Here is a 10,386-nt window from a genome sequence, read left to right as displayed (position 1 = left end):
TTGAGCCCCTTTCCCAGAAGGGAACATGTTAAACACGCTAAACTTTTGGATGGTTATTTCTAGAATTTTTAGCTTTAGGTAATAGCAATTTATAGTCTATTATGGAAAATGAGTATTTGTCTCTCTTTCCTCTTTTCCCCCACTGCATCCACCTGTTTGGTCTCCATCTACCAATTTCCAAAAGTATTTGTTTATATCATAATTTTGGTAAGAACAATATTATGAGTTTACTTTAATTTGACCTTTCAAACACTATTCAAAGCTAAGCCATAAAGTAAACTATAATTATTTTAACTTCATTGAAAAATATTTTGCTTCCTCTAAAGCAGTGTATTATTTGCTTATTTGCTTAGTTTCTATCAGTAATCCAATAACAATCATTAATTCAACCCCAAACTCTGTGTTAATGTCTCAATTTCTTCTCAGTACCCTCAGATGCAACAGGTAGTCTATCAATTTCATCTTCTTTCTGACGTGGTTCAGTCTGGACTGACTGGCTGTGCTGTATGCCTGGTGCCTCAGTGGTCTTGCTTGAATCTTGCCTCTCCATCAGTTAACCTGTTGGGTTCCTCGTTTCCTGTGCCATACTTTTCTTTTTTGGCTTATTTCATTGTTTTGATGAGAATATACTCGAATAGCTTCTGCAGGTAACTACAGTTTCTAAGGTTTTTGTCATGTAAATTTATAATGCTTTGCACATCTAAACCTACCTTTATTTTATCAGAGTGATCATTTGATTGGATATAGTGCTCTATATTGTCAATAATGCTCCTTCAAAACTTTAACACAGTTTGATGTTGTCCTTAGTTTCTGGTGCCATTTTGACTCTTGCTTTATTGTTTATCATTGGTATTCTGAAATTTTATGACATTATCCTGGGCACTTCCTGGTCCCTTTCAAACAGAATCTCATGTCATTTGGTTCTAAGAAATTATATTATTTTGTTGATAATTTCTTTCCTTGTCTATCTTCTCTCTGAGTTACTATCTGAGTGTTAGACTGCCTGCATTGGTACTTCAAATGTCTTATCATTTCTCTCCTATAATTCATCTCTCTTTCTGTTTCAATTTCTGAGAAAATGCCTCAATTTTATTTTTCATTGTTTCTGCTTAATTTATCATTTTTCTCTCATGTTTTTTATTTTTTTTTAATAAAAATCTTTTAACTTAAATCCAATTAATTAACATGTAATGTATTATTAGTTTCAGGGGTAAAGGCCAGTGATTCATCAGTCTTATATAATACCCAGTGCTCATTATATCCTGTGCACTTCTTAATGTCCATCACCCAGTTACTCCACTCCCCCACCCAACCTGCCTTCCAGAAACCCTTAGTTTCCTATGATTAAGAGTCTCTTATGGTTTGTCTCCCTCTCTGATTTCATCTTGGTTTATGTTTTCCTCTCTTCTCCTATGATTCTCATTTTGTTTCTTAAATTCCACGTACGAGTGAGATCATATGATACTTGTCTTTCTCTGATTGAAATAAGTTTCTCTTAGCATAATACCCTCTAGTTCCATCCACATGATTGCAAATGGCAAAATTTCATTTTGTTGATGGCTGAGTAGTATTCCAGTGTGTGTGTGTGTGTGTGTGTATACCACATTTTTTTAAAAAGATTTTATTTATTTGACAGAGAGAGAGAGAACACAAGTAGGCAGAGAGGCAGGCAGAGAGAGAAGGAGAAGCAGGCTCCCCACTGAGCAGAGAGCCAGATGCTGGGCTTGATCCGAGGACCCTGAGATCATGACCTGAGCTGAAGGCAGAGGCTTAACCCACTGAGCCACCCAGGTGCCCCTATACCACATCTTTTTTATTCATTCATCTGTTGATGGACATCTGGGTTCTTTCCATAGTTTGGCTGTTGTGGACATTGCTGCCATAAACATTAGGGTGCGCATACCCCTTCGGATCAGTACATTTGTATCTTTGGGGTAGATACCCAATAGTGCAATTGCTGGGTCCTGGGGTAGCTCTGTTTTCAATTTTTTTGAGAAAAAATTGTCATCTGTCATTTCCTGACTTGTAATTTTAGCCATTTTGACTGGTGTGAGGTGCTATTTCATTGTGGTCTTGATTTGTATTTTTCTGATATCCAGTGATGTTGAACATTTTTTCATGTGTCTATTGATTATTTGCATGTCTTCTTTGGAGAAATGTCTGTTTGTGTCTTCTGCCCACTACTTGATTGGATTATTTGTTCTTTGGGTGTTAAGTTTGATAAGGTCTTTGTAGATTTGGGGGTAGTCTTTATCTGATAAAACATTTGTAAATATCTTTTCCCACTCTGTTGGTTGTCTTTTGGTATTGTTGATTGTTTCCTTTGCTGTGAAAAAGCTTTTTATCTTGATGAAGATCCCAATAGGACATTTTTGCCTTTGTTTCCCTTGCCCTTGGAGATTTGTCTAGCAAGCAAATCCACCTTGCTGTGGCTGAGGTCACAGAGGTTGCTGCCTGTGTTCTCCTCTAAGATTTTGTTGGATTCCTCTTTCACACTTAGGTCTTTCATCCATTTTGAATCTATTTTTGTGTATTGTGTAAGAAAATGGTCCAGTTTCAATCTTCTGCATGTGGCTGTCCAGTTTTCCCAACACCATTTGTTTAAGAGATGGTCTTTTTTTCCATTAGATCTTCTTTCCTGCTTTGTCGAAGATTAGTTGACTGTAGAGTTGAGGGTCTATTTCTGGGCTCTGTATTCTGTTCCATTGATCTATGTGTCTGTTTTTGTGCCAGTACCATACTGTCTTGGTGATGACAGCTTTGTAATAGAGCTTGAACTTCGGAATTATGATGCCACCAGTTTTGTTTTGTTTTTCAACATTTCTTTGGCTATTTGGGACCTTTTATGGTTCCATATAAATTTTAGAATTCTTTGTTCTAGCCCTGTGAAAAAAGTTGATGATATTTTGATAGGGAGTGCATTGAATGTAGAGATTGCTCTAGGTAGCATAGATATCTTAACAATATTTGTTTTTCTAATCTATGAGCATGAAAAGTTTTTCCATTTCTTTGTGCCTTGCTGGTTATGTGTCTGTTCAGGTTTTCTGTGTTTTCCTGGTAAAACACAGGAAGTTTGGTAATTTATACAGCTTTAGGAATGTATCCATTTCTTCCAGGTTGCCTAATTTGTTGGCATATCATTGCTCATAATGTGTTCTAATAATTGTTTGTATTTTCTTTGGTGTTGGTTGTGATCTCTCCTCTTTCACTCATGGTTTTATTTATTTGTGTCCTTTCTCTTTTCTTTTTGAAAGTTTGGCCAGGGCTTTGTTGATCTTATTAATTCTTTCCAAAAATTTCCTAGTTTCATTGATCTGTTCTACTGTTTTTTGGTTTCTAGCTCATTGATTTATGCTCTAATTTTTATGAATTCTCTTGTCCTGCTGGATTTAGGCTTTATTTGCTGTTCTTTCTCCAGCTCCTTTAGGTGTAAGATTAGGTTGTGTATTTGAGAACTTTCTTGTTTCTTGAGAAAGCCTTGTATGCTCTATACTTCTCTCTCAGTTCTACCTTTGCTGCATCCCAAAGGTTTTGAACAGTTGTGTTTCCATTTTCATTCGTTCTCCTGATGTTTTAAAATTCTTTCATTTCCTGGTTGGCCCATTCATTCTTCTGTAGGATGCTCTTTAGCCTCAATGTATTTTAATTCTCTCCAAATTTCCTTTTGTGATTTGACTTCAAGTTTCAAAGCATTGTGGTCTGAAAATATGCAGGGAATGATCTTAATCATTGTACCAGTTGAGACCTAATTTGGGTTGAGACCCAGTACATGATCTATTTTGCAGAATGTTCCAAGTGCACTTAAGAAGAATGTGCATTCTGTTGCATGTTCTGAATATGTCTGTGAAGTCCTTCTGGTCCAGAGTGTCATTCAAAACCCTTGTCTCCTTGTTGATCTTCTGCTTTGGTGATCTGTCCATTGCAGTGACAGGGTGGGGGTTGTTAAGCTCCCCTACTATTATTGTATTATTACCAATGTGTTTCTTTAATTTTGTTATTGGTATATATAATTGGATGCTTTCATGTTAGGGGCATTACTATTTATTTTGTTAATAAACATATAATGTATTATTAGCCCCAGGGATACAGGTCTGTGAGTCGCCAGGTTTACACACTTCACAGCACTCACCATAGCACATACCCTCCCCAATATCCATAACCTCACCACCCTCTCCCTAACCCCCTACCCCCCTGCCACCCTCAGTTTGTTTTGTGACATTAAGAGTCTCTTATGGTTTGTCTCCCTCCCGATCCATCTTGTTTCATTTATTCTTTTCCTACCCCCCAAACCCCCCAAGTTGCATCTCCACTTCCTCATATCAGGGCGATCATATGATAGTTGTCTTTCTCTGGTTGACTTATTTCGCTAAGCATAATACCCTCTAGTTCCATCCACGTCATCGCAAATGGGAAGATTTCATTTCTTTTGATGGCTGCATAGTATTCCATTGTGTATATATACCACATCTTCTTTATCCATTCATCTGTTGATTGACATCTAGGTTCTTTCTATAGTTTGGCTATTATTCTTCCACCTATTTTTAGGGGCTTTTCTCAAATGTTTTGTGATGCTTAGTTGTGTGCTCATATTTCAGTGTAGGAAATTAAGAAGACTATTGGAAACTCTGAGTTTTTGATGGGGCTTGTGGGACTGTGGGGAACATAGCTGGGTGTTGCATTGGAAAACTCTGTCAATAGTGTTAATTCTTCTTTCAGAAGAATTATCCAAGTATCTTCTAATCTCCCACTTCCCAGCATGCTGGGAGCAGAGTTGGGGAAGGAGGCTAGGGATCTTGCCATCTGTAAATAAATGTTCACTTAATCCCTTGCTATCAGTATGGCACTCTCACCTCCAGCTGGCCTGCAGTCACTGGAGTAGAGATTTTTTTCAGAATAAGCTTCTGTTCTCTCACTGGGATGGGAAGGGATATCCAGCCATTTGTATGGTGGAAGTTAGGGAGTGGATGGATCTCAGGCCCTTCTTTGTAAACAGGTTAGCACCATTCTACTTGGTTGTGCTTCTCTTATCAATCAACCTGCTGTATTTCCTGTGTTCCGTGACACTCTTTTTCTTTTTTGGTTTATTTCATTGTTTTGGTGGAGAACAGATTCATGATAATTACACCTCCCCCACCCCTAGCACCATACATACTTGACTTCCAGAGCTAACCAGTCCCACCAGTTCCTGAGCCTTTGGCCATTCTGTGATGTAAAGTAGATCAAGTTTTGGCCTTCCCCAATACTGGCTTAGGATTTAGTTTTCTTGGATTTTGCATTTAGTTATCACTTCAAATAGCTTGCCAGCTACCTGTTTTCTGCCATTGTCTTATTCTCCTGAGAATTTTTGCCTTTAAAACATTTTTCTTTTACTGTCATTTTAGATAGGAACAAAAGTAAATGTATAGCTCCAAGCTGCCATCTTTATGCAGAGGGCTCCAACCACCTACCTTTTTTTTACCTGGGTAACTTCCATTAGTCCTCCCATTTAGCCTTCTCTGATCCTTCTCCTTTGTACCCTTCTCTGCCATTCTGAGTCACCTACTTCCAGAATTCTTCATATGTGCTTACATGACATCAGAGTGCTCTCTGCAGGTAGCTCTTTCATTCATCCATTCGGTCAATATTTATTGAGCACCAACTATGGGCCCCTGAGGGCACTAGGGTAACAGCAATAACTAAAGTACACAGCTGTCATGGAGCTTGCCTTCTAGGGAGTGAAACAAACAAATACGCAGGTAAACATACAAACATGACAATTTCAACTAATGAGTGTTATGAAGAAAATAAAATGGGTAACAAATAGAGACTGGGGTGGGAGTGGTAAGACCCTTTTATAATGGGTCTAACACATCTTTTCTAAGGTCGTGAACTCACTCTCAATTTGCAAAAGTGCAAAGTAATCAGGGTCCTCAGAGCCAAGAGGCAAACGGATAACTGAGAGAAGGGTTTGAAGCTATGGAGGAGCGTTTTGAGGACAGAACACAATTTCTTTCCAAAGGCCCAGTGGGAGGGCTTGGGCGGGGGAGAACTGAGGACCAGCTTATGTGAGGGAGGTATGAGTAATGCAGCAATAGGAGGCGGGCCATGCTGAACTGGAGGTTTGAGCTTCTTGTGGTGTCTGAGGTGAGCAGAGGGAAGGGCTTGATGGAGTAGTTCTGCAGACATTTTTTCTAGAAGGTGAGGCAGACATCTGCACCACACCCCAGTTTGTTTGGATGTTATACATTCTCTCTTGTAAGAGGAGCTCCCCAGAGCCCCAGAGCAGACAGGTGTTCTGGGGTCAGCCACTCCACTGGAGTTCTGAGGTGGGGACTCTCAGGGGACAGAGACGTCCCCGGAGTGAACATATAAAGCCACACCAACTTCCTTGAGGTGCTCTGATGAATGTGTGTGGTGAGGGGGCATGGTGGTGTACTCATTATTCATTATGATTGGTGATAAGACCTTTGCTAGGCAGAGGTTTGGAGTATAATATTATAAAAATTCCAGATGCTGAGAAAGCCATCTGTGACCCTTGGTGTCCTTCTGTCCTCCATGATTGTCTTTCTGGCCCTGACCAATTCGGTCACACTAGTTAGATGTTCTCTTGTCCAACTTCCTTGAATGGAGGTGCAGAGAGCTGTGCAAGTCAGGCATGCCCGGTCAGCCTCTCCTGTGGCTGTCACCCTGCTCTATGTCCCTTGTCACTCTTCCCCTCCCCTGCTGCTTGCTGACAGGACTATGCTCACAAGTTTTGGCAAAGCTGACCAAGAATAACTTCTTGCCACTCGACTGTTGAGGTAACACCTATGTGGGGTGGCCTTTTGTCTCCTTCTTGGCTGTGGCTCTTTTGATAGATCAGTGTCCTCATTTCCCCCATGAATCTGAGGGTTGCTGACATTCTGTGTCCCTCAGTGAGTTCACATGCCCCAAGAAGGAGAATGGGGTCAGGCGTGGTAGTTTTTCTCTTATGTTGGGGGTGCCCTTTTGCCCCCAGAGCACTTTGTGCAAGGACAGGCTTTTCCTCAGACTCACAGCTGGGAAGAAAGGAAGAAAACACTACCAGTTAAATAAAAGTCTCAAAAACCTCCAAATACAACACTGAGAGTAGACTCTAATGTAGTAAACTGTGGGCAATAATGATGTGTCAATATAGGTTCATTAATTGTAACCTGTACCACTCCAGTGGGGATAGTCCTCATGGGGCAAGCTGTGCATGTGTGGGGACAGGGACTGTCTGTCCCTCCCTTTCCATTTTTTGGTGAACCTCAACTGCTCTAAAAAGATGCAGTCTTAAAAAAATGAAAGCACTATAAATTCCCAACACAGGATTTTTTTTTAAAAAAGGTTTAAATTATGGGATGAATAGGGTTATCTGACTCTGTCTTAGAAAATGAGACTTGCTCAGAAGAGCTTTGTTATTATTATCTCATTTGCAAGCCGATTAGCCTGGGGAGGTCGAGGATGTGCCTTGCTGCCCAGAACGCGTGGGGACTCTGGGTTTAGTGCAGGCTGGAGCACACTGGCTCCGGTTCCTCCCAGGCTCTCCCCAGACACCAGGTGGACACTGAGCAGGATTCCAGTTCTTGTCATCTCTGTCGTTACTCCCAAGGCACAGAGGAAACCAGTGTGCCCAGGGGGCCAGGCAGGGTGAAGGCAGTGGGTAAATCTGAGTATGCTTTTTTCTCTTTCCATTTCCACCTGGGGGTTCCTTTTGAAAACAGGGAGTTGGGGTTCCTCTGACATGTTGCCCCTTGACCTGTCTCCCCATTACTTTGTGACACCAGTGAAATTCCTGGTTGTGACTTGTGTCAGCGAAGCCTGTTCAGAGGTGGGTCTGAACCAAGACCCTGCCACCAAAATTTGGCTAAACCTCCAAAATTCCGGACATCTGTTTTCCCCTCCTGTCCAGTTGTGGGAAGCTTCCAGAGTCTTGCTGCTCTGAATAGTCTGTAGTTCTGTTGGCAATCTGGCCATCCATGGGTAATGTGAGCTTCTGTTTTGCCCTTTGCCGGCAGGAGCTGGGACTTTTATTGATTTGGTTTGGCCTGAGGAGAAAGGAAGCCAGGTTCTTATCTTCTCCTCATTAATGTTTCATGTTCCATGAGCAGCTATTCCTCCTCCCACCGGGAAGAGTGAGCCGTGGACCCTCGGATGCTTTCTAGCATCAGATATAAATGGTGCTCCCTCACATACTGGTCACTGAGTTCCAGCGGGTGTCTGGGGGGGAGGGGGGTGGGGAACACAACACCATCCCTTCTGTCTTCTCAGAGATAGCGTGGCTGAGAGGAACTGAGGAAGGTGACAGAGAGACAGGGGAGGGGCAGGACAGGGTGAGGGGGAAGGGTTAAATAATTTAGTTGCAGCTGCCCTCCTCAGGATGAAGCCACTTCTGCCCTCCCTGGGCCCAGAGGGCGGTGGTCATTTCTCAGCTGAGAGTCATTGGAGCCCAGGATGGCCAGTGGCTTCCTCCGAGTAATGCATGGCACCCTTGCGACTTGAATCCCTATTAGTTCCCTTCCGTGAGGCAGAGCTGGCTTCTGTCACAAGGGTATTTTTTGACCTTCCCAAATTGTCACTGAAGATACTGTGTGTGTCACTGTTTGGTGCCAGAGGACTGTTTCTCTTATCAGGGAAGTCCTGTGAGTCATTTTCTAGAGAGCTAGGGAGACCTGGTTGGTGCAGGGTACACCAGCGTTGGTGACCACAGCACCCTCTTCCAACTTTCTTAAAGCATATATCACAGTGTTGGGAATTGCTCATGCTGAATTCCCCCACCCCTAGATTCCAAAAGCTCCAAGGGAGGAAGTCTGCCTTCTTTGTCAGGTTCCTGAGATCTTGTCCCAAGCCAAGCACACAGGAGATGCCCATCAGATAGTTGTCCAGTGGGTGGGAAATAAACATGACCCTGGCTTGTAACTTCCCTGGGAGTCCCAGGCTCTGGAATTAAGACCAAATGGTTACAGCTTATGGAACCACAGGTCAGATGACCTGTGGCATCTGAGCACAGGAAAAGGAGGGGGGCGGTCAGCCGAATTAAAGCCCTCAGTGTATTAAATGCCCTGGCTTCATTTCCAGGTGTAGGTGGGAAAATGCACATTGAATTTCAAAATGATCTCCTTAGAGATCATCTCATACAATTCCCTCATTTTCTCGAACAAGGAGTTTCGGAGAAAATTTACCAAGTTCTCCCTCGGTAAGTGCCCCTACTAACTGCCCATTAAGAATCCTGCTTTATCATCTTTTGACCATATTACCCCGACCCCCTGTTCACTCACTTCTAAGAATAGAAATTGTGTGGAATTTTAAAGAACAGAAATTGGAAAGCTGACGTAGTAAATAGTAAGGTGAATGTTTAGGTGGCTTGCTTCAGAATGCAGATCTTCACATTTTTTTATTAAGATTTTTTATTTGTTTTTTTGACACAGAGATCACAAGTAGTCGGAGAGGCAGGCAGAGAAAGGAGAGGGGAAGCAGGCTCCCTGCTGACCAGAGAGCCGGATACGGGGCTTGATCCCAGGACCTTGAGATCATGACACGAGTTGAAGGCAGAGGCTTAACCCTCTGAGCCACCCAGGTGCCCCAAGATCTTCGTATTTTTCTCTTGTTCGTTGGCTATCCACCAGGGACTTGCAGATGTATTTGTCTAGATAGGACCAAGGAGACATAGGTCTGTATCTTAATATCCCCCCCCCCCCTTTCTTTCTCTTATGCTTATGGTTTCCTGGTGAGTTTTGTTTGGATGGTTTATTAGGTTTGCTCTGTCCGTTTAGAAACCTTGAACATAAACTGTTCCCATCTCCCTTTCCACCTTTTATGCCTGGGCTGGCCCTTGATTCCCACGTGAACACTGGCTCTGGAGCGACATTCTTTTTGTGTGTTTGTTTACTTTTATTTATTTATTTGAGAGAGAGAAAGAGAGAGAGAGCACACGCCGGGGGAGGGGGCAGAGGGCGAGGGAGGAGCAGGCTCCTGAGCCCAAGGCAGACGCCCAACCCGCGGAGCTGCCCCAGCGCCCCCGCAGCTACGTTCTCGCGGTGTCCCTTCTTCCTCTGACTGCCGGTGACAAACCGAAGAGGATGAAGAGGAGAGATGAGGACAAGGGGAAGGAAGACAAGAAAACCGGCCACCATTCATGTCAACAAATGAGCGGGCCAGGCTGTCACGGCCGTTGCGGTGGCCATGGACGGAGCCCTCTGGAGGTCCCGGTGCGGGAACAGCCACATTCTTCGGGCAGCCCTGAAGTGAATAATCCTGGAACAAAGGACATTCTTTCCCAATAAGGGAAAGGACAGTGAACTACTTTCCACAGAGACCCACCAGCATGCCCTCCTATTCCTCCTCCTGTGAAGGACGCGGGGAAGCTTTGTCCTGGCCCTGTCTGGAGACGGCCCCCTCAAAGCAACT

This window comes from Mustela nivalis (genome assembly GCF_964662115.1).
Source record: "Mustela nivalis genome assembly, chromosome: 2".
Taxonomy (NCBI): Eukaryota; Metazoa; Chordata; class Mammalia; order Carnivora; family Mustelidae; genus Mustela; species Mustela nivalis.
This window is presented reverse-complemented; position numbering follows the sequence as displayed.